This window comes from Hylobates moloch, unplaced genomic scaffold, assembly GCF_009828535.3.
Source record: "Hylobates moloch isolate HMO894 unplaced genomic scaffold, HMol_V3 SCAFFOLD_130, whole genome shotgun sequence".
Classification (NCBI taxonomy): Eukaryota; Metazoa; Chordata; class Mammalia; order Primates; family Hylobatidae; genus Hylobates; species Hylobates moloch.
Window position 1 is genome coordinate 32,425 of NW_026652405.1, and position 24,325 is coordinate 56,749.

General features: G+C 38.6%; 2 long non-coding RNA genes across 3 annotated transcripts in view; one reads left to right on the plus strand and one right to left on the minus strand.

Moving 5' to 3' along the window:
* LOC116464033 (uncharacterized) overlaps positions 1 to 16,524 on the plus strand; it is a 45,365-nt gene extending 28,841 nt beyond the window's left edge. The window contains exons 2-3 of one of the 2 annotated variants that reach the window (XR_004246843.2): positions 13,367 to 13,523; positions 16,413 to 16,524. This is a non-coding gene — a long non-coding RNA (uncharacterized LOC116464033). The remainder of the gene's footprint in view (positions 1 to 13,366; positions 13,524 to 16,412) is intronic. The other variant, XR_004246844.2, reaches the window with a different exon arrangement.
* Positions 815 to 23,560, minus strand: LOC116464034 (uncharacterized). Its single transcript, XR_004246845.1, has 2 exons — positions 23,495 to 23,560; positions 815 to 1,105 (listed from the first exon to the last, which is right to left on the minus strand). It is a non-coding gene; the product is annotated as an uncharacterized LOC116464034 (long non-coding RNA).
* Between the last annotated feature and the right edge of the window lie 765 nt (positions 23,561 to 24,325).

Sequence of the window (24,325 nt, forward strand, 5' to 3'; positions counted from 1 at the left end):
AGAAACAAGCAACAGAGGTGTCTGGAGAAGAGGATCACAGGCAGATGAAACAGCAGGAAGAAGGGCACTGCAGTCAGACCACGCTTGGCATGGTTGATCACTAATTACTTTAAAAGCTTAACAATCTATGCAGAATTGAGTAGATGAATGCCTTCTTCTTTAAGTCTCTACACTGATTTTATAATTTTTGAAGAAAAATCACTGAAGCTGTATTATGTAACCTTGTGCCCTCTTAAAGATATGGTCCATAATTATTCTCTGATGACTTGGATGTGTAAGTATGATTCCTTATTTATTCATATATACATTGCGCATGTCATCCTTGCACTGCACTCTACTTATTCTTTAAATTACGGAGCATCCAGTCTTTGGTAGGTCTGTGCTAGTTACTGGTTCTGTGGTGAGCAAAGTAGACAAGTCTCTGGCCTCATGGAGCTTATATTCTGATAAAGATATTCAACCAATACGTATCACTATAATCTGAGTTTAGCACCCCACCAGAATGTGCTGGGGGTATGAAAGCCCAAACGGGGCCTGGGATCTTCTGGAAGATGAAGAAGGGTTTTGTGAGAAAGTGACATGGAGTTAACAACAGGAGAAGAACATTCCAGGAAGCAGGAATGTGCAAAGGTCTTGAGGCAGGAGGAAGCAAATTAGGTTTTCTGTATAAAGAGAAAGCAGTATGTCTGGATCCCAGAGAGTGAGAAAGAATAGCACTGAGAAGAAGGTTGTGTTCAGATCATCCTGGGCCTTGTAGGCTAAGTTTAGTCTTGATCACATGGGAAATCATTCAAAAGGTTTTAAACAGGAGAGAGACATGATCAAATAAGCATTTTAATATGACTTTACTGGCTGCACAGTGGGAATGTAGGGGCTGCAAGGATAACATCAAGGGACAGTCCTGCAGGCATTCATATGAGAGATGTGCAATGCCTGTGCTAGGACAGTGGTGGCAGAGACAGAAAACAGAAGAGAGAAATCAGGAACCATTTAGGAAATAGGATCAGCTGGACTTGGTGACGAAATTCAGGAGATGATGTCATGGGTGACTCCTAGTTGGTTCTTGGAGTTGTAATAATGCCCTTCACACTCACTGGTTCATTTGCTGAAAAAAAAAAAAAAAAAAAAAAAAAAAGAAAAAAAATGACAAAACCCTAGCTCAGGCACCAAACACAGAGAGCACACTCTCTTCTCTTTGACAGCCAAGCTAGTTCTAAGTAGCATCTAGACACCTGGTATACAAGTCCTAAGAGCCTGCAGAGCTGGCCCTTGGCTGAGAAGTGCCTATCACATAAAAAAGTAAAGAGAAGCCAACAGGCTACATTAGACTCAGGATAAATGAGCTAGCCCAAATGACTTCTTCTATTTCAACTCCACTATCATTGCATTTAGCTTGTCACACCTACAAAGCAATCAGCAAACTGGGTGACTCATTAGGATTTTCTTTTCAAGAGAGGGAAGAAGCTAAATAAAGATCCTTGAATTTAGCGTACAATACCCAGGAGTCATCTGAGCAGCAGCAATTTGGGGGAACTTCAAGTGTGGTATTTCGGTTTGAGTGGGGAAGTTAGAAATCAGAACTGATCTCATAAACAAAAAGCTTTTATAATAGCCTGTCCTAGATAAGACAGTAATGAGAGGACAAAAGGGGAAAGCCATCCCCCTGTTAATACCAAGGAAACCTAGGGAAGTGACTTCTTAAAAAGGAGGTAAAAGCAGCAGTTTTAGTCACTCATCAAGAATGACTATTCTTCCTCTTTGCTAGAAATAGCTGAGAGTGTAAATCACTCACTAGGCTCTAAGAAAAGAAGACTTATAAATGAGCTTGAAACCAAATAGTGCTGTGTAGATTCTTCTATCTTCTAAAGAATCTGCATGGACTTACTTATTCACCATTAAGGTCATCTGTGCATGGCAGCCACAGTGCTAGGACGATATCTATAGTTTGTTTTTGACAACAAGTAAATCCGTTATAAACCCAATTTCTTCTCTTGAGCACAAGTTTAAAAGGAAAAAAAGAAAGCTTTTCTACTTTTACATGCCTTATGCCTGTGCTTCCAAACCAGAGCACAAGTACTCCCTGGGGCACTCAGCTCTATGCCAAGTATGACAGCAGCAGGAAACCATAGATTTTGTTTAAGTCAACCTTTCTATAGTAATTTCATTAACATAATCTTAAATTGACGCAACAATGATTATCTTGTGGCATAAAGAGAATCCATCTGAATTTTAAGGATATAATAGAAGATTTCAAATACATTTCATTTTTGTGGTTTCCACACCACCACCAAGTGAAGCCAATAGATCTCTTGAAGAATATAGGGGGTGGTTACAGACCAACGAACGTATCCATTAGATGCAGACAGCACAGGACCTAGAGCCTACAGTACTTTTTGCAGCCAACAAAAAATTGTTCTTATTTTAAAATTAGAAGATAAAAACTAATTCTTAGGCCAAAGAAAATGTTTTAATATATAATATTTGTCTTACACCAAAGAGGTTATAAAACCTAATTTTTAACTTTTTGTTGTTTTATTTTTCTTGGAGAAAGGGGCCCACGGAGGCAAAAGTGTGGAGGGCCTACGAAAGTCATACTATAGTACCAGGTAGTGCTTCATTTGTGTTTGAGTCTCTCTCCTCTGCTATGCTGGTAAGCCTCAAACACAAATGAAAGTGTTATTTCTTAAAACATAGTGGTCCAAATACCACCATGATTTAGTGAGACAAGGGCAAATATTTTAACTTAAAAAGTATGTACTATATTTTTAAATGTAGCTGAAAATATTGAGTTTCTCATTTACGGTAGCAATGAATTTTCTTTTTGAAAAATTTAAGTAAATAAAATACCTTTATGAAAAATATTAAGCAAAAAGATTGCAAGTTCTACGATGAACTTGGAAAAAAAAAGAAAGAGGTTGGTATTGCTGAATGGCTGAAAACTAGTGATATACTAGAATCCTAGAAATACTAGGATTCAGACTCTCAACTATAACACCCAAAAAAGTTTCCATATAGATCATCAATTACCTTCATCTCTCAAGAAAAACAGTAAAACATGACCAGAACTTCCACCACCAGTCTACTGGGAAAATTAGAAATTTTGGACAGTGGTCTGAGTGCTTATTTATATTTTAAATCACATATCATATTTTTCAGAATTAGTGGTTCACACTGGCAAGAGAGCAAGAAATATTTGTTGATTGGTACAAAGCACCTCCTTTTACTAGCCCATGAAACAATCCTACAATAACTCTTGTATTGTACAAAGAGAGGCAGATGACTGATAAAGATTCCCACAAGAATAAGACATTCACAGAAAAATGAGATCAGCCACTGCAGTCCTACCAGCTGGGATAATTTTACAAGGGTCAGACAGCTCCAGGGCATAAACTAATCACTTCGGGGTGAGGAAGAAGCTGACTCCTGATTCCCAAGAGGCAGTGTCACACAATTAGATTGTTTATTCTAGCTCAACAGAAATTTGACACATTTCCCCAAAACTGCCTGTCTAGGGTCCTGTCAAAACAGGATGATGGAAAGTCAGAATAATGTTCTAGCCCAGCATTTCCAACATTCTTGTAATCCATTCCATTTCAGTCATGTTTTGATGTAAATGATGTTTTCCCCACTAATATTTGAAAGCTATCCATTCTTGCGTATTCTAGTTACACCGAGCATACATTCATTGTGGAATAAGAAGCAGCCAATGGTATCCAGGATCTTCTAAAAGTAGTATTCGAGGGCTTTTTTTTTGTATGTCTTAAAATTGTTAAATCAGAGTGAATGAACTTATCTACTCCCAAAGCAAGAAGATCTTAAGTTGTTTTTAGCAGCCAATGAAATCTTTCCCAGGGAGCTAGAAGATGAGCTACCCAAAGGAAAATATTCTATATATTTTTCAATGAACATATAGAAGAATTACAGAACAAGTAAGACATAAAATACAACATTATAGCAAATGTTTTTGAGGGTGAGATTCTTAATTAGTTATTTTGCCTCTGCCAATGTTGTCTATACCATTGTCCTTACACAATATTTACACAAAATATTGCAGCTAATAAGCAGAATCAAAATTTGAACTCAGATCTGCTTGGATCCAAACCTATGGTCTTAACCTCTGTATTTGTTCCAGAACAGTTCCTGGAACAAAGCTGGTAGCCAAGAACAAAGCTGGTAGCCAATCCGTATTTGTTGAATCTGAATCTAGATTAGGAACCAGGCTGTTTGATCCAGGATTCTGAGGTGTTTCTAGAGCTCTTTACAACTGATCTCAACACCCAGAATGAAAAACTCGCTATGACATTTGAAGATATTAGAGGACGACATCTGATAATGTCACATTCAAATATTTTCTGTTAATTCTTCTCCCTGTTGAAATCCAATTAGGATGAGGAAAATTAACTACTGCAATTAAGAGGAAGAGGAAGTGAAAGATTTCCATATAAGAAGTTTAAAGCTCTGTTACTTAAAAAAAAATGCCCAAAGAAACTCAATCCTTTAACTGAATTTCAGATAAGAGTATACTGCATACACAAAAACTAACTTTTTTGAGTACTGACTGTATACGTAAAATTCTTCTAAACGCCATTTCATGTATTATCTCATTTAATCCTTATGACATAGGTACTATTATTATTCCTAACTTTTAGAAGAGAAAACCAAAGCACAAAGAGGTTAAGCAATGAACCCTAGGTCTACCAATAAGTGGTAGAGCCAAGATTCTGGTCCCAAGGGATGCAACCCCAAACTTTATGCTTTTAACCTGCTGCTTCCCATAATAATAACTAACACTTGCTGGACACTTTAATCTGTCCCATATATTCTTTTTTCTTAACCTCCACTTCCTGGGTTCAAGCTATTCGCGTGCCTCAGCCTCCCAAATAGCTGGGACTACAGGCATGTGCCACTACACCTGGCTAATTTTTGTATTTTTAGTAGAGATGAGGTTTCACCATGTTGCCCAGGCTGGTCTCGAACTCCTGAGCTCAGGCAATTCACCCACCTCGGCCTCCCAAAGCGCTAGGATTACAGGCCTGAGCCACCATGCCTGGCCCGCCCTATGTATTCTTCATGCAAACTATGTCATTTACTCTCCCCAACAACCATAGAGGAAAAAAATATATATATGTATGTGTATGTGTGTGTGTGTGTGTGTGTGTGTGTGTGTGTGTATGAATGCATGCAGATATAGAAGGAGGTGTGTGTATGTGTGTCTGAGTGACTATTCTCTATCCTATCACTGTAAAAACACTTGACAGATCTCTCAACTCTTGAAAGTCATTTTAGATCTTCTATATAATTAATCAAAAGAACTACTCATACAAAAATTGCATTATGTGTCATCTTCATATTTCCATTAGGTATATTGATTGGATATTGTTTTTGAGAGGAAAAGAATTCATTTATTCTCATGTTCTTGTTCTTTTTCTCATTTTAATATGAAATAACAGCACCAGAGAAAGTTCCAAAATATCTTGAAGGACAGAGTTTCAGGGCTATCATTGCATTTGTAAGAGTTGGGAGGAAAATTTCCAATGCATAGTAGCAGCCAAATGTTGCAAATCTTCATGTACTCTCCACCTAAGTATTACAGACTTTGCATCATGTAACCTGGTTACTGCCAGAACTGAGATCTCGCTTATCCTCTTCACTTATCCAAATGTGTGATTCATCTCTGTGGGATATGACAAACCAACCACACTGGGCGAAAAGGCCCTGCCTGAGCCCTCTCAGTTCCCAGGAGAGCCATTCAACACAAAAGTTAAATGGTGCATTTCAGGCACCCTGCCCATCCTGAACCCTGGATTTATGCCTAGGAAAGGCATTCCACTAATCAAGCTATCTCTAGTCCTCAGGACCAATGAGATGGCCTAATCTCATGCTTCCCAGAGTTAAATGGGCATATAAATCACCTGGGAGTCTCGTTAAAAAGCAGCTTCTGGTTCAGTGGGTTTGGAAAGGCCTGAGATTCTGCATTTCCAACAATCCCAGGAGGTGCTGATCATGCTGCTTGACAGCAGGCCACACCTGGAGTAGCAAGGGTCTAGTTCATACACAAATGCAAAACTGTGCCTCAAAGAGAAGTATGTGTTTGATTTCTTGAAAGGTTCATCCTGGGTTCTCATCCAGGGTGATCCATAAAATTTTCCATATCATGTGGCGTTAAAAACTCCAGACAATCCTCAGAAAAATCTATTCACCTTTTAAGCCTTTGGATTCCACAAGGCTATACCACACCCCAAGTACGGAGGGAGACACGATTATTCCATACATAACATTAAAGGCATCCCCTTTGTGACTTAGCCACGTGTTCTTTTGTGCTATTTATCCAAAGAATAAGCAACTGATAATTTCAGATTTTCCAAAATGGCGAATGTTTGACATAAATGTGTTTAATACTCTGCAAAGCCTCTCAGCTCCGTGTATTTGGGATGCAAGGGTTGGTGTCACTATGTAAATAAGGAACTACTTTACAGTATAGTTTAATGAACCGAGTACATGCAGGAACCCTATTTAAGTATTAATTCCTTGGAGGAAATGCTTTAATACTGAAGAATGACTTGTGATTAGCATATCAACAAGAATAAACAGTCTTAAGATACCCAAGGGTACTTAAGGACAGAGGCTTTCAACAAACTTCTTAAACTCCTGTTTATACTCTTAAATTGCTTGGTAAACTCCTCCTTCTAAGGTACTTTAAAAGGTCAAGTTTTGCCCAAGTCTCCTCTCTGAAAACTAACGAGGCTTTAATGTATTCAGAAATGCAAAAGTAACGTTAAAGTTATTTGATTGACCCAAGCCAAAGAACCTTCTAGAATAGCAACATATTTTGGCTGGGTTTCCACCTTAAAGTCACCTCTCCTCCTAAATAGGAAAATTTAAAGAACATTTATTTCAACATATTGGCAGAATGACTAGGTCATGTGTGAGCAGAATAATTCTTTTCTACCTTTTTAAAATGGTCAGATAGGAGAAACAAAGCATGTAAACAACACTATAGGTGGCTGCTCTACTTTACAAGGATCCTAAGAACTAGAAATAGTAGTCTTCAGTTAAACCAGAAAATTTTAAATTAAAGGTTAGATGACTGAACTCTTGCACTGAGCAGTCGACCCCACCATGCTTTCATTATGCCAATGAATTATATCTGTTTCAATCACTGGTGTCAAAAGGTTGTGGGTTCAACTCCAGGTTGTGCCACTTACTGTCAGTGTGACCTAGGGCAAGTTAAATTTTGCAAGGTTTAGACTCTTCATCTCTAAAGCAGGGATACTAAGCAGTAAGTGCTTACTTTATGATGTTGTGGAAACCTGCTACCGAGCCTTTCCTATAATGGGCATAGTTACTCTATACATACACTATACATATGGGATTACACACTAGTGCTACTTTTACTGTGCACAGAACAAGGTCGGTCCTTGAGCTTTTAGAGAGAAACATTAACAAGTAAAGGCAAGAACTGCCAACCAAAGCACATACTAAATCTATGAAACACCTGACTACAAGAGATGACTCAGGATTAAAAAAAATAAAGAGATGGCTCTATCAAGAGTTCTGAACTCATCTTAACCTCTGAGGTTCAAGTCTAGGAAGACAGCAATATTCTTCTGCAATGTGACCTTCCACATGGATGTTTTGCCTATAAATCAAAGTTTTTATTTTGGAAGCCCAGCCTTCATCTGAGCCGAGTTAAAAAGTTAATTTATTTTTCCTTCTCTTAGTAATAGCAGGCAGTAATGATTGTGGTCCTGGTACTTCTTCAGAGTTAATATCTATGATTTCTTAAAATTTTTATTCTGGAGAATTTTTTGTAGATATTCTCTACCCTCCAAATGCCCCCAAAAGGTGTATGTTAGTATAAAGTGCCATTATTCTAAGCAAAATCAGCCCTTAAGACCACATTCATGTCTTAGGGTGACACTGCGCCACCAAGAAAAAAAATTCTCTTGAACTGATACCAATTTAGAAATTCACTCCCAATAAAGCATAGAACTCAGCACAAACACCAAATTCATTATATATATGTAATATATATGTAGATATACACACCTTTGTATAGCTATCTTTTTTTAAAAAAACTAATTTTCAGCACTAGGCACTTTCATTGCTTCTGCTGTAACCCAAATTGCTGATTATAAAAAAGGGATTTTCTCCCCTGTATTTACTTTGGAAACAGACACCAGCCATGGAGAAGTAGTTGAGTGCAACTGCCCACAGACTCACACTGAAATTAGAGCACCTGAGCTGGTCCACTACCTGAGCTGTGTTCCTCAAGGAAATTTCAAAAGAAAACCTCCAGGACCTCGGAGGGCCAAAAGGGCAGCTTGTAGCAGGACTCGGTGGACACAAGACTAAAGGCTAGGAGTTCTCTGTGTCCTTACCCTTGGGCTTCCTGAGAAACAGGATCCTGAGTCAGACACTAAAATCTTATGATTATGAGCAAATGGGTCTCATAATCCCAATTAATCTCCAGAGTTGATTGTTAGAAATGCAAAGATACTCTCTAGAGACTGTTGCACAGCCTAAGGAGTTTCTTCAACACTGAGAATGTAGACTAAGACTCCTGAGGGAGAAATAATTTAAGTAGTGATTGGGCTGTGAAAGAAAATATTGTCAATACCTATCTTACTTTTAGCTACTCACAAATATATAGATTCCAGCGAGAGGTAACACCATGATGCATAGTATTTAGGCCAAATTTCAAAGAGCACATCTGACCATAGTATTACTCATCAACAATCAGGTAGCCATAAATCTCCTATGCTTCTAGACTAGAAAACAATACTCAAAGAGCATTCTGTTTTCGATGTTGCTATTCTGTTTTGGGTTCTGTTAGCAGACTTTTTTTTTTTTTTTTTTTTTGTCTTTTCTGTCTTGTGTTTTCCCCCATCCCCTATGAACACTGGATTCTTGGTCACATCTTAATTTATGACTATTTACTCAGCTGATTAACTGTAGACATTCGTCTTATTCAAGCAAATCTTGTTCTGGGCAACAGATAAACTGGAACCCCAAGGACAGAGCAGCCATGGCTCCGTATTAATCATCTGCTCATCCCATTTCCCCATCTTACAGCAGACCACGAAAGCTAGGGTTGCCTCAGAGAGCTTGGCTTCAGGTGCCTCCTCCCTGAAGCACTCTCTGAGGGGCATATTCATATGGAGGAGGAGGGAGGCTTTGGTGATTGGCTTCTGTGATAGGTTTCTTGAGGGAATGGAAAGGTTTTGGAGTTCTGAAGTATTTGAAGTATCTCTTCATAAGTTCACAAGTGGGTACAAAATGGTAGAACAAAATGTACTAAACATTTAGGCCATAAAACATTCATTTTCTCCAGCTGAAATCACCAGAAGTGTTAGCTGGGGAGAAATCAGAATCTGCCTAATTTGCAACTCCTTTGAAGAGAATATACAATCAGCTTTGCCTCCACCCAAAGAGGAGGACACCCTGTCCTGTGTTTTCACTAACTTTCACTATTTTGACAAAGAGAAAGAATGAGACAACTCTGGCTAAAACTTGTCATGAAAGTGTCTGATAGAGGCATCTCTAGCATTCCTGGGTTGCTGGTGTTATATAACTAAAACCTGTAAGGAAAAAAGTGAATAATGTGATCCTTAATGGAAACAGAAATAGGGAGTCACAGGTATTCCTAACTTGCAGTCATGCAAATTATCCAAGAGATTACATCTTGATATTGTAGCCAGGTCATCCTCCTCTGCAATATCCAGAAATTCTTCCTTTCCATCCTCTATTTCATTGTCTCTCCCCACCCTCAACCCCAAACACACAAACCTAGGCATCCCTGTAAAGGAGGAAATATAAAAGCAAAGAGTAAGCAACTTGCTACAATGCCACACCAGGTAACAGGTAACTGGCCTTCCCTCTGCTTGGAATAGAGGAAAAGTACAAATTATACCCCTGGCAAATATTTGCATGGTCTCCAGAGCAGTAAGATTCATCCATTTGCTCACAAAAGCACACAACTGAAGCTGAGAGAATAAATCAATTCAATTCATTTCAACAAACATTTATCAAGCTCCAGTCTGATTGTAGAGTTTTTCTGGGGGAAAAAAAAAATTATGCACCTGGCTATTGGAGCTGATTTTTGAAGAAGTCTAGAAATTTCTTCCTCCTCTCTGAGAAAAGAGGCAACCAACTCCCTCAAATAATCAACACAGATGTATTTTATATTGTAAAATGTAAGTGGCCCAAGGTATCCCGCTTCCTTTTTGTAGGTGGAAAAGAATCCACTTCTTATCTTTCTGGGAAAACACAATTGTGTTTGTTGTATAAAAACATAGTGTCCCCATTTACTAAGAAATCAATGAGTAATCACCAAGCCATGAATCACCCTTTAGTATTTTTGCTATAAAGATGAGAAGCACTATATATTGAAACAGGCTATGGCATCGCTGCTCTATAGTATAAATTCAGACTTATCAAGAATCTACTTAAAATATTCTAAACATGCAATGAAGGGCAGGGCAAAACCAATCTTTGCCAAACATTTAAGGAGATGTTATACCCAAATTTCCTCCTGGGAAACTTCTGAGTAGAGCTAAGATAATTTAGGCAACTTGATCAGGAGTCATGCTCTACTACTTACCTGGGGGCTTCAAGGGAAGACATTTATAAACTCTCAGACCTCAATTTCTCTCCTTTAAGACAAGGTTAATCATATCTCTTCTACCTAACTTATGGGGTTACTGTGAAGGTCAAAAGAAATAATATGAAGGTTTCAAAACCATTCTGTTTTATGTTTTATGATAGACATCAGTGATGTCAATGTTTAACTCTACAGTCCCAAAGACATGGTAGAAGATGGGAAAACAACCTCCAAAAACCCATATCTGATATCAAAAGTGTGCAATAGGCTATTTAAAAGTTCAGATGAGCCGTGGTTCTTTGTGCTTAGCCACAAAAACAGCCTTAGAATCATAAAGCCAGTTTTAAAAAGAAGGGAAAACAATTTTTTTCTTTGTCCTATTCCCTTCTGTCATATTAGATGGTAGGCGGACACTGTTTTTACTTATCAGTTTTCAAACTGCTGTTGGCTACTAAATATTATATTTTGTGTCAGTCTCCTTAATTTATATATTCAAATAGTTGAGATGAAGCAAACCTAAACATATCTCACTGAGTTAGGGCATTCCAGACTCAGCAGAATTTTTTTTTTTTTTTTTTTTTTTGAGACGGAGTCTCCCTTTGTGGCCGAGGCTGGAGTGTGCAGTGGGATGATCTCAGCTCACTGCAACCTCCATCTCCCAGGTTCAAGTGATTCTTCTGCCTCAGCCTCCCGAGTAGCTGGGATTACAGGCCCAGACCACCACACTCAGCTAGTTTTTGTATTTTTAGTAGAGACAGGGTTTTGCCATTTTGGCCAGGCTGGTCTCGAACTCCTGACCTCAGGTGATCCATCTGCCTCGGCCTCTGTACTTTTTTTTTTGTACATATTTGTAACTACTTACTCTGTATTGGTACTAGAGAAACAGTAAGGTAATGTCCCTGACTCAAGGAGCTCAGTTTGGAATAGGAGACAGCCAGACAGACGATTACAAACATGTCAGAGTACGGAGAGAAGAGGCAGGGAATGCCATTAAACCCCACTGGGCAGGGTGCTGCCTGAACCAAGTGTTAAGGATATAGTATGATTGCTAGCCAACAAGGGGTGAGGAAGGGCACAGCACGGATAAACAGACACTGTGTGCAGTGTGCACGAATGCCCCGCAATGTGCTACCATAGATGGACAGAGTGGGAATCAGGATGGGCCGTAGATGAGGCTGGAGGGGGAGGCGGAGGTCATGTCATAGGGACCTGTGACTGGGGATGTAGAACTGTGCTCCCTGGAGCTCCAAGTATGGGGCTACTCTGTGGAGGGAGGTAGAGGAGCATCGGGAAGTGTTGTGTCGGCAAAGGGACGGCTTCACGAGGTAGATCCTAACTATCCTTCATCCAGAACATTCTGCTATTGTGTCAAATACTGGAGTTTCCTGTGGGGGAAAAATGTTTTGCTGCTTTAAAAAATAGTTGATACATTTAAGGTAAAGAGAAATCTCATTTGTAAAATTGTAATAAAAATAACCACAGCCCAGACATTTTAATATAGAAAATGTATTAGTCGGTTCTCGCACTGCTAATAAAGACATACCCGAGACTGGGTAATTTATAAAGGAAAGAGGTTTAATTGACTCACAGTTCCACATGGCCGGGGAAGCCTCACAGTCATGGCTGGAAGTGAATGAGGAGCGAAGTCACATCTTACGTGGTGCAGACAAGAACGCTTGTGTAGGGTAACTCCCATTTATAAAACCATCAGGTCTCTTGAGACTTATTCACTACACGAGAACAGTATGAGGGAAACTGCCCCCAGGATTCAATCATCTCCACCTGGCCCCACCCTTGACATGGGATTATTACAATTCAAGGTGAGATTTGGGTGGGGACACAGCCAAACCATATCAGAAAACATACACAATATTCTTTTAGGATTCATACAAAATGCTTGTATATTTTTTGTGGACTTCTACCTGAGAAGGATCGTTTTATTTAGATATAAACAGGGTAGAAAAATCAAGGGCTTCAGCTGGTTTCAGCTTCCTAGAACAAGATGCAGCCCTGCAGGTGCGGGGTGGTCAGTCACCTGCAGATAATAAAGTGGGCTGTTAGTGAGGTACCCTGAGGAACGCCAACATAAGGACAGACAGACATGCAGACCCATTTCAGGCCTGTTGCAGATCCAGTGTTGCAGGACATTACCCAGGAAACCACCACCTCTATAATTAAGTTTTAAGTTTACTAACAGTATTTTTTTAAACAGAGATCAGGGCATGGGGTGGAGTGGGGGAGAGTAGGGTGTGAGGAGTTAATACTTAACGAGTTCAGGGTTTCAGTTGAGGATGATGAAAAAGCTCTGGAGATGGGTAGTGGTGAGGGTTGCACAACAATGTGAATGTACTTAATGCTGCTGAATTATATGCTCACTTAAAATGGCTAAGGGGGTAATTACAGTATGTACATTCTACGATAAGAGAAAGAGGTACCACTAAAAAGATTTCCAGTAAGATAAATTCAGCTAGGCGCCTCATACCACCTCCCTGAATGTGATGCACAGATCAAAACTGAATTTCTCAAGCAATACTTGAAGTATCAACTCGAAGATGTTAAACAACAACGGGCAAGTTTTCTAAAACAAGAAGTCACCTTCTCCTTAAAGGAGACTGAGTTCTTCACATATTGAGTTCCTAACTCTTCCCTGCTGTCCACAAAGATGATATGGTTATTATTATCATGATTGTTGTAGTAGACATTTTGTAATTTATCTAGGAAAATTGTGTAACCAGCTGCTACACTTGTCTTCCTTTGTTGTAGAGAGGAACAAAATGGACCCAGCAGTTCTGTGCTTCGCCTTCCAAAGTGAGCAACAGGCGCAACCTCCCAAGCAATATCCGAGGCCACTGCACCCAGCAGCAGAGGTTGTAATGACCCCATTGTAGACCCTCACCACCAACAACGCTCCTATGTAGTAGTAAGCATATATTTGCTTGCCAAACAGCAGGTATTTCTTTTTGTATATGCAAAATATCCAAGCAGATTTAATGAAATTATACTTAAGGTTAAACTACAGAGATAAGAAATACAATCTCAATACCACAGTTAATTGGTTATTCTTTTTATTAAAGAGTCTCAAATGTTTCCCATGTACAAAATAGTTAAAAACCGTGAAGAGCCCTAAATTCTGTGCCTGTAATCCTGGCGGGGTTTCATTTTACAGGTTACAAATAACCCAGAATAGTAACTATTGATTGTTTAATTACTTGAAAGTGCCTTATAATCACCAAATCATTAAGGGGGTTATGAGATCTAAAAACTACAAGTCATGAGGGAGTTGTGCATCAAGTTATTTGGCAACTCATTGATAAAATATGAGGTGGAATGAAAGTATTTTGGACTAAAGCATTCTAAATACTTCAAATCAAAATTGAGCACACGAGTGCCAATCCGTGTCCATCCCTAACAGAAAATCTCATCCTCTTTTCATCACTATTAGAAAGTATATATCATCAGTCATTGAGGCAGTGAGAACCTGCTAAAACCTTGCGGCTCTGAATTAATGAGAGAATGGTATAAAACGTGCATGTGTCTACATCCTTCAACACAGAACTACACCAGGCCACATGGGTACCTTAATAATGTTAGGCATTCCATATAAATCATTTTGCTAATGGTTTAGAATATTTCTATAACAGTTTTGTAGTTGGAAAAGCACAGGCTGTAAGTGGATTCATGGAAGCAACTTGTGGAGGTTATCCAGACTAGTGCTCTACTTAGAATTAAAGGATGTCATATCCAGAAGGAACTCTGGAGACCCTCTGGCAAGACCTCAGAAAACCTTGCCTCTGGCAAGGCCCAGAAAAGCTAAATGACTTGCTTAAGCTCACACAGCTAATGAGTCTCAAGGCCAAGACTCAAGGCCAGAAGAGCCATCCGTCCATGTCTGTCTTAAAGGCCTCCTAGCCCTACTTCACCTCAGGTTATTGACCCTGGCCCAGGCCATCAAAAGCAGTCAAGCCTTTGGTAACACTACCTCTCCCTAGAGTACCTGCTTAATTCCCCTTCCACATACATCTATTCATCTTTTAAGACTCCACTCAAGAGTCACCTTATATATGAAGCCTTTCCTGGTCTTCCCACAGCCCCCACAGATTTGGCTCTGCTCTGTATACTCTTGCTGTGGTGCATGGAATACAACATTGAAGTGATCTATTTTCATGTCTCTCCACGCAGAGACTTCAAACCCTTGGAGGGCAAGGACCATGCCACATATTTAGCTATAAACCGTGCCCTGATGGCAATGCCAGGCAGTTGTTAGATACTTATGAAGGCTGACACTGAATAAATGAATAAAGGTAAACAAAATCCCAAGATAGAGCTAAAAGGGGTAGACTCATCTCCAAAGGCAAAGATACCCAAAAGAGCACTTACACTACAGAGAGCCTCAGCCCAGCAGCTTTCTATCCTGGCTGTGCATTACAAGCATCTGGGAAGGTCTGGAATAAAACCTCCCCCAGCCCAACATCAGACAAACTAAAATCAAATTTTTAAAGAAAGGCCCAATTATCTATAGTTTGCAAAATTATCCAGATGATTTCTATAAAAAGTGAAGGCTGCGAACCACTAGTAGCAACAAGAAATCCCACACAGTCCCTTGCATCAAGTTTTGGTAGCAACTCTACAGATTCAGCTACCTAGCAGAGCAATCGACCTATCCATATGGCATCTAGCACGCAGGCACCCACAAAGGTCTTCACTCCATGTTCACATGACAACCATCTAATTCACTACACTCAACAGATCATAGCACAAGGTGGTATGGTCTTCAGACAAATTAGATGCAAACAACTCGGGGATCTATGAGGATGAAAAATTCATCAAGCCAACATATTTCAAAGGTGAATGATTCTCCTACTTGTTGGAGAATGGAAGTAAAATTGTTACCTTTAATTCTAGCAAAGCTACACTTTAAGAACAGATAATAAAGCCTGAGGACGAAGAAGAGAAATAACAACATAGGAATAAACTTCCCTAGACCCCAAGATAACAGGAATCTGCCACCTCCTATTGTAATAAATGACAATAGCAGTAATCAAACCTTACACGTACATAGGAATTTATGTTTAAATTCCTTTCAAAGTCATTAATTGATTTCAACCTCACAATAGCTTCATGGGGTATATCATGAAAACTGTCTCTTTATATTCTAATTTTACAGATGAGAACAACTGAAGTTCCAAGTAGATCTATGGCAAGCTCAAAGCTAAGGCAAGTTAAGGGTAGAACCGAAACCATATGATGGGTCCTCAATGTCTAAATAAGGTTCTTGCTGCTCCACACCCCTTCACTAATCTCACAATAGACTCTCTCCTGAGACCTTATACTACCGGAAGAAGAAATACTGTTGCTTCTCCTCCAAAGCTTGTGAAATATAAAATTATTCAGAAACCATTATCGCCCCACCACAGTTCTACAGTGCTGCAACCGATTCCTGTTTCCTCTATTAATCTATCTTCTCTTTACACGTTATTGAGAAATTGGCTTTTTTAAGCACTAAAGACCAAACATAATATCCAAGTGGCAATTGTATCACCAAATACAATGTAAGAATTGTATTAGGTTGGCACAAAAGTTGCTGCCGTTTTTGCCATTAAAATAATACTGGTATTAGGTTGGTGCAAAAGTATTGCCGTTTTTGCCATTACTTTTAATGGCAAAAACCACAATTATTTTTGCACCATCCTAATATTTAATACAAATAATGCCATTCTAAGCATACATAAAGACCAATAAATCAAATGTAGAATGTGGAGCACAAAGACATGTGTTTCTAACTTCATTCCTCTATGAATGTTTCTTTCAGGGCATAACATGTTCTATGAAAGGAGGACCATGGGAGGAACTGGCACGTGTGTTTGGGAAGAGGAAAAGGTTATTGAGTGCCCACTATGTGTCAGGCACTAAGCCGAGCGCTTCCACATATTAATGTTTTACACTTGAGTTTTCATTAACAGCTCTAGTCTGTACTATTAATAAAAGATAAAGAAATCCAGGCTCACGGGGTAAGTTGGTTATGTTCACACGATTGGAACAGAGCAAAACCAGACTGGGAATCCAGCTCAATCAGTCCTGCTCCAAAGTCCTTTTCATTATACTCTTTCCACTTACAAAAATGCTCAGTTACACTCCCAGATACAGTGGAAATGCCAAGGCCTCTAAGCTTTTTCCAAACCCACATCTTGCAGCCCATTTAGGTCCCCACTCTGCCTGGACAGCATTAATTCCTAAATAGTCTACACTCTCACTGTCCCCACTTGCACCTCAATGTTAAGAGTTTTGCCATTCTGTCTGATTTTTAGAGCAGTGGTTTCACCCCCACAGAAGACACTGGAAAATCTGGAGACATTTTCAGCTGTCACAACTTAGGGGTGCTGCTGCTTTGTAGTTGGATGAGGCCAGGGAGGTTGCTATATATCTTGCAATGCACAGTACAGCCACCACAACAAAGAATTATCCAGCCCCAAATCTCAGGAGTGCTGAGGCTGAGAAACCCTGCCTTAGAGTGATAATGTGATTTAATAAATGTTCTTCCTCCCCGATAAAATGAGACCATAACCACCATGAGGAATAACTGAGACAATACACATAAAAACCTCTGGTGCACAGTGAACACTCAGTCCTAATTAGATAATCTGATTATGCACTTCTTAAGAGTAGGAACCTCCTCAGTTAGCTCTGCATTATTCCCATACAAAGCACAGGGCTTTTTTCATGGGCATTCAACAAATGTGAAAGAATGTATTCTTTATGTTAGAAATTCTTGATTAAAAAACAAATGCCACTATTATCTATAAAACACACCATTCTCCCATACTCACTCCTTGCCAAACAATAAGTGAATAGTATAATACATGATTCATTGCAGCAGGCTATGAAAAGCTACAGTGCATCCTGGGTAATGTTATAGAATCACCTCCATAAATAAACTATTAATAAACTTACTATTGAAATATTTTATCTTATTTTAACAGAAGGTTAATGAAGAGATAACGATATACAGATTTGAGAAAATCTCCACCCAACAGGCAGAGATTTTGCTATATGAGGTCAGTTTTGACAATATTGATTCTCAGGTCTTGAATTCAATTATTCAGCTGTAAACTGTAATCATAAGCATATCAAATGAAAACACTGGAAGTCAAATCTTTGAATAAGCCCAAACAGGTGGATATCACATCTCAGGTCAAGAACTTTGATTTTTGCTTTTCTCCGTTTATGTAAGTTTGAGTCAGCATGGAAATCCTAAAATACATGATTACGAAAAGTGTTAGGATTAGCATTCACTCAAGTGACCTATAACAGGATAACATACAATCATTTTTGCAGTTTCTGGAGGTGCGGTCCCAGGACCTTGAACAACAGAATGAGCATTTACATTTATTAAATGTTCAAAGAGGATACCCCAGACCCACTGAATCAAAATTTCAGAAGTTGGAGCCTGGAAATCTACATTTTAAATCCTTTCCCAAATATTCATTTTACTTACTAAAGTTTGAGGACCTCTGCCAGGAGACCAAACCCCAGAAAATTGCTTTGCCTCATTTTGTAAATTTCTAGCATAGTCTTGCTTCTGCAGACTACTGGGAATTCATTAAACATAAGATCCACATCCCCATCCCATTATTAAAAAAAAAAATGGTAGAGGATTTTGTTTATTGCTTTTGTGCAAATATATTTTTCTAAAGTACAAAGATTAACATTTGATGAAAATGCTAAAAAAATTTAAAACTAGGAACAGATATACAAAGAATTATCAAGGAACACGTAGCTCATTTCTGAGCCCCACAAGTGTCAACATTTACTATGTGCCAGACTAGGGATAGAGTGATAGCCTAGACAGACTAGGTCTCTGACTTTATTTTCCCTTGACTTATGTATTTAAATTGCTAAATACAGACATAAACAAGGAAGTATGATAATTCAGAGAGTGGCAATACCATAAAAACAATAAAACAGGTTAATGTAATAAAGAAAGTCTATGGCAGAGGGAAGCAGAGGCAGTGGCTGGCTGTAGTAGACACAGGGATGAAAAGTGGCTTCCTTGAGAAGGTAACATTTGAGCTGAGACCTGAAGGAGAAGGAGCCAGCCATGAGAGGGCTGGAGGAAAAGTGTTCTAAGTAGAGGGAACTATAACTATAAAGACCCTGAAGTGAGAACAAGGTGCTCATTCTAATAGAAATTAAATCATACATTCAAAAGGTTTTATGGAATATAAAACTATTTACAAGCATAAAACATGACTTTTAGTAATAGAATAGTTCATAGGGATAATGAAGGGCCTCAGGTCTATGCCATAAGAATGAATCAAGCAACTGAGGCTACATTGCCCGGATAACAGGTGACATAAGTATATGTTTGGAGGAAGAATGGAGAAATCTTTAAATATCAAAAAGACTACATAAAAGGACTACATTCTTTTTCTTTTTTTTTTTTTGAGACAGAGTTTCACTCTTCTTGCCCAGGCTGGAGTGCAATGGTGCAATCTCAGCTCACCTGAACCTCTGCCTCCCTGGTTCAAGTGATTTTCCTGCGTCAGCCTTCTGAGTACCTGGGATTACAGGCATGTGCCACCATGCCCAGCTAATTTTGTATTTTTAGTAGAGACGGGGTTTCTCCATGTTGGTCAGGCTGGTCTTGAATCCCTGACCTCAGGTGATCTGCCCACCTCAGCCTCCCAAAGTGCTGGGATTACAGGCGTGAGCCACCGCGCCAGGCCCAAAAGGTCTACATTCTTGTGAAAGAATATTTAATTTTAAATTTTAAATAGCTCTAGAGGTATGAAATGGGGTTGAAATGGTAAACACTTTAGGAAGGCAGGATCTCAGCACAACGTGATAACATTCAAAGGAATTGCAGGAAAATGGACTGACAGAAAAGTAATGAGTTCCACATGACTGGAGGTGATGAAGGATGGGCTGGACAGCCAGCTGGCAGAGGAGAACTCAAAATGAGGACTATGAAGACTCTTAAAGCCCGTTGGAAATATACACACTCACAGCATCTCTCTCTCATAAGCACAAGAGCCACCATGATGGCCTCCCTACTTTGCACTTTACAACCTTAAGAAGTATTGAAAAGAAATATGAGAAATACTGAGGAATCCTTCATATTCCTAATTCACATTATCACCCTGGGATAAAATATGTCTTCATCTCCGTAATAACCAATCTATATTCAAAAGGGCAAATTAGGAGACAGGATAAACCAATATTTATTTAAAACCTGTGGCTAATTTGTGGTGGTATCTTACCAGTAAACATTAAACAATTATTTCAATTTATTAAAAGAATTGCCCTATTTTAACAAAAATGTGTCCAGATTCCATTAGGTTCCCAATAGATGGCATGCCAATAAACAGCCAAGACCTTTAGTAAATGGGTATGTGGCCTTTTGTTGGTTTATTTTTTAATGCAGAAATGAACAGAAGGAGATGGTTTCCTCATTAAAAGTCCTGAGAGTGAATCACTATTCTTTATTATTTACCTATGCTCCTCAGTAACTAAAGCAAAAAACAGACGTTGAATCACTACTTGATTACCTGGGACTAAAATGCTAAAGATAAACAAATATAACCTTGCCCAAAACAGGAATAAGCTAGAATTGGGAGTAAGACTAGAAGCAACTTTGAAAAACTAAACATTATTAAATGGCTTTTATATAAAATATTTATATTTCTATATCTAGATGTACCTGACTCACATGCAGATACATTTCAAGAGGTATTCTCTGAATACCTACATATGCTTTTTATTTATTATATTAAGTATGTTTCTTTAAAACTACCTGTAAACAAAATTATATTATGACTCTCTTAGGGCAGCTTATAAAAAAGAAACTTACAATAAATTTTTCCATAAAATAAAGGCTATGTCCATGTACTTATTCATAAAATTACACCTGACTTTATGAAAACCAGGAATACCAAAAGAGAGACTTTAAAAATTAAAATCAAAGGCTTAGCATTTGATATGGTTGGCTGTGTCCCCAACCAAATTTCATCTTGAATTGTAGTTCCCATAATCCCCATGTGTCATGGGAGAGACCAGGTGGAGATAATTGAATCATGGAGGCGGTTTCACCCATCCTGTTCTCATGATAGTGAGTTAGTTCTCATGAGATCTGATGGTTTTATAAGGGGCTTCTCCCTTCACTGGGCACTGATTCTGTCTCCTGCCACCCTGCGAAGAGGTGGCTTCCGCCATGATTGTAAGTTTCCTGAGGCCTCCTTAGCCATGCAGAACTGTGAGTCAATTAAACCTCTTTCGTTTATAAATTACCCAGTCTCAAGTATTTCTTCATAGCAGTGTGAGAACAGACTAATACAGTATTTAACAGAAAGAAAATACTTATCATATGATTTTATGTATAAGGACCTCCTCCTAGAGCTATAACATTTCTATTTATACCTATAGTATTTTAGAAACATACATATTCCATAAAAGTTGCATAATCTATAGTGCAATCACTTTTTAATGTAATTGACTTTAGGCTCACATATCTTTTAGCTCATATTTTGCTATTTTATTAAACTTTAATCTTTCAGAACTCAGAATGACAGCAGGACTGGATTAGTGGCCTCAGGAAACACAGGGTCTGTTCATGAGCAGTGCCACCTAACATCATCTGGTTGCCTAGAAACCAAACCCTTAAATAGGTAGGTAGGGAGTTATAATTCTTTAAGTAAATCAACACAAGGCCCCATAGCATTTTTTGGGGGGGGGGGGTGGGGTGGGGGACAGGGTCTCACTCTCTCGCCCAGACTGGAGTGCAGTGGCAAGATCTTGGCTCACCGCAACCTCTGCCTCCCAGCCTCAAGAGATTCTCCTGCCTCAGCCTCTCAAGTAGCTGAGATTACAGGTGCATGCCACTACCACCTGGCTAATTTTTGTATTTTTAGTAGAGACGGGGTTTCATCATGTTGGCCTGGCTGGTCTCGAACTCTGAGCTCAAATGATCCATCTGCCTTGACCTGCCAAAGTGCTGGGATTACAGGTGTGAGCCACCGCACCTGGCCAGACCCCAGAGCATTTCTAACTACATTCTCATTTGACTAATACACAGAAAAGCTGTGGTGGCTACAAAACAATGGGGCTGGTAAAAGAGACCAAATCTCCTGTCCCAAAGTTCACTGCATTCATCATGACCATTCTTTGCAGAATCTCCCTTAAACTTGGAAGGTGCCATAGTACTGTATCAACCACCAAGAGAATGGAATCCTTTAGAATAATAATGTTGACAACCTAGCTGCTAAATATCTTCCCTCTGTAAAAAGATCTGAGACCTCTTGCCATTTGTTTCCTTGCCTTTTTCAAATAACAAGAAATTACGGATAATTCTGGATTTTCCAAATGTTCTAATCCTTAATTGAATCTCTTGGTATCTCCTCTTATAAGAGTGCAGAGTTTCACCTCTTGAATTAGTGTACCAAGCTGTGAATTGTCTCCCAAATGCATATCCTATGGGTGGGAAACATAGTGAAACGGAAAGGCTCAAAGAAATGGCACCATAAAACCAACAGCATGCTACAGAGTTGCTCCTTCATATTGACAGCAAATCAGAAGTAATTTTCTACCTAAGAGCTTAATTCATTAGTTACTTCACAAGTTCAATCCAGTTTCTCAAAATGCAGTAACACAATCTTCCAACCCAATTATCTTCATTGAAAGTATTTAAAAGCCTTTGCTGAGACACATTTCTTTCTGTGTCAGACAGGATCAACGTCAAGTGAGCAGGTTGGGTAGACTACATTCTGTCTAATGGTAAAAGGTGTACAATTTAGGAAATAATCATTTCTTGCAAGGGAGAATTTTCCCCTGGACACCAAAGGAAACCTCTTGTAAATAAACATATAAATGTGTATCCACTTACAACTGTGCTTTAAAAAACAGAATCTCGAGAATACCCTATAAATAATACTTTTGACATTCTGCAGAATTGAAAATATTACAACCTGAATGATTTCTAAATAAATTTAATTAACCGAGAGAAGTTTAGGGCTCAGCAGGAATTTTTAAAAATAGAACACGAGATAATTTGTAATGGAAATGCCATCCCCTATCGCTGCCACTAGGGAAAATGATGGATATTTCCCTAGAAATTATCATGAGGAAACAGTTGGTTTGTTTTGATGGCATTTCAATAGCTCATTCAATAAAACCCCAAAAGTTTTAGTCCAAAAACAGTTCACTTTCTTTTTTCTTTTTTTTTTTTTTTTTTGACAATCAGAAAAGAAATCAACTCACATTTTCAACTGACCATTTTTCGTAGATTATACTTGGGGAAAATACCTTTTAAAAACACTTTTTGAGTGAATTTGTAAGCAAAAATTAGTAAACAGGCAAGCAAGACTTCTTATTCCACAGCTCAATCTCAACTCAAGTTTAACTTTTAATTATTTCCTAAAATTCGTCGCTGCTGTTAAGCTTTTGCTTTGTGAGGTAACCAAGTTTTCTTCCAACACTGTTCACTCAACTCATTTAATTCATGCCCTAGGCCAATAACACATCTACTTTTCCAGCTGCAACAGTTTAATAGCTTAAATTTCTAAAGTAGATCGCATTCTTTTCTCTTTCAAAAACCAGTTCTGGCAGTGATTAAAGTAAAGGAAACTGAACGCTTGAAGAGCTTCAAATATGTGCCATCAGAATTCATGTGTCACAAATAAACGCAGTATTATATAATGAAGGGAAATACCCAAATCACAGAATCCAGTTTAGGCAACATAACCACAGATATATTTTAAAAGATGGAGAGTCAATCAACAAGTATATTAATTCATTTTAAATTTGTTAGGAGCCATTTATGAGCCAGTGTAGACAGCACTGCAATTCATCATTCATGAACTGAAACCATACATAAGCCACATTCAGACTCAATGTACTTACCTTATAAACTTGCCCGTATGTTCCATTTCCAACAAGTTCCACCAATTCAAAGATCCCTGCGGGGTCCTGAAAAAAAACAAACAAACAATAAAAATTCAAAACAATATTCCAGGCATTGCCTTAATCAAAAGCAAATACTTCTTTAAATTAATCAAATAAATAACAACTTTAGCTTCAGGGGCTCTCATGTGTTAACATTTAATACTATCAAAATTTTAAAATTTAAGTCAGCTGCAGCTATGAAATTAGCCGAGTTCTATTTTCTTTCCATTTTACATTTCTATGAAATGTGTTTAAATCAGGCAAAAGGAGATGCTTTTTCAAGTGAAATAATGAAAAAGAAGTAACACGTTTCTCACTGTTAAATGGAAAAACACACTTGCAGGAGCTATATCAAGATGAAGTGAAAGACTCATCATCCTGAGAAGGTTCTAATGTTCCAGGGTATTTCTCTTTGAAATATCTGAGCTGTTCATTGCGTTGAGTGAGCCCTGGTAGTTAAGAAGGGTGTTCGTGCATTGTGGGGCAATCTTACCTATGGTAGTCAACAGTTTCCAAGGGAAAATAGAGTCAACTTAACTACCTCTCTCAGAAAGTTTTTCTTTGGATTCATCTCTCTTCTGTAATACTGCCTCTACAGAATATACTTTTGAGGATAGCCTCTAGTTCCTGTATTACCTGCTGAGTAACTGCAGGATTTAGAATGCAAACTAAATTGGAGAATTATTCAAGTTCTTACCACCAATCAGTTGTCCACTAACCCCAGGAGTCAGCTAAATGTTACAGTGTTTAATAAATATCCAATAATTACTGCTATTACAACTGAATTAC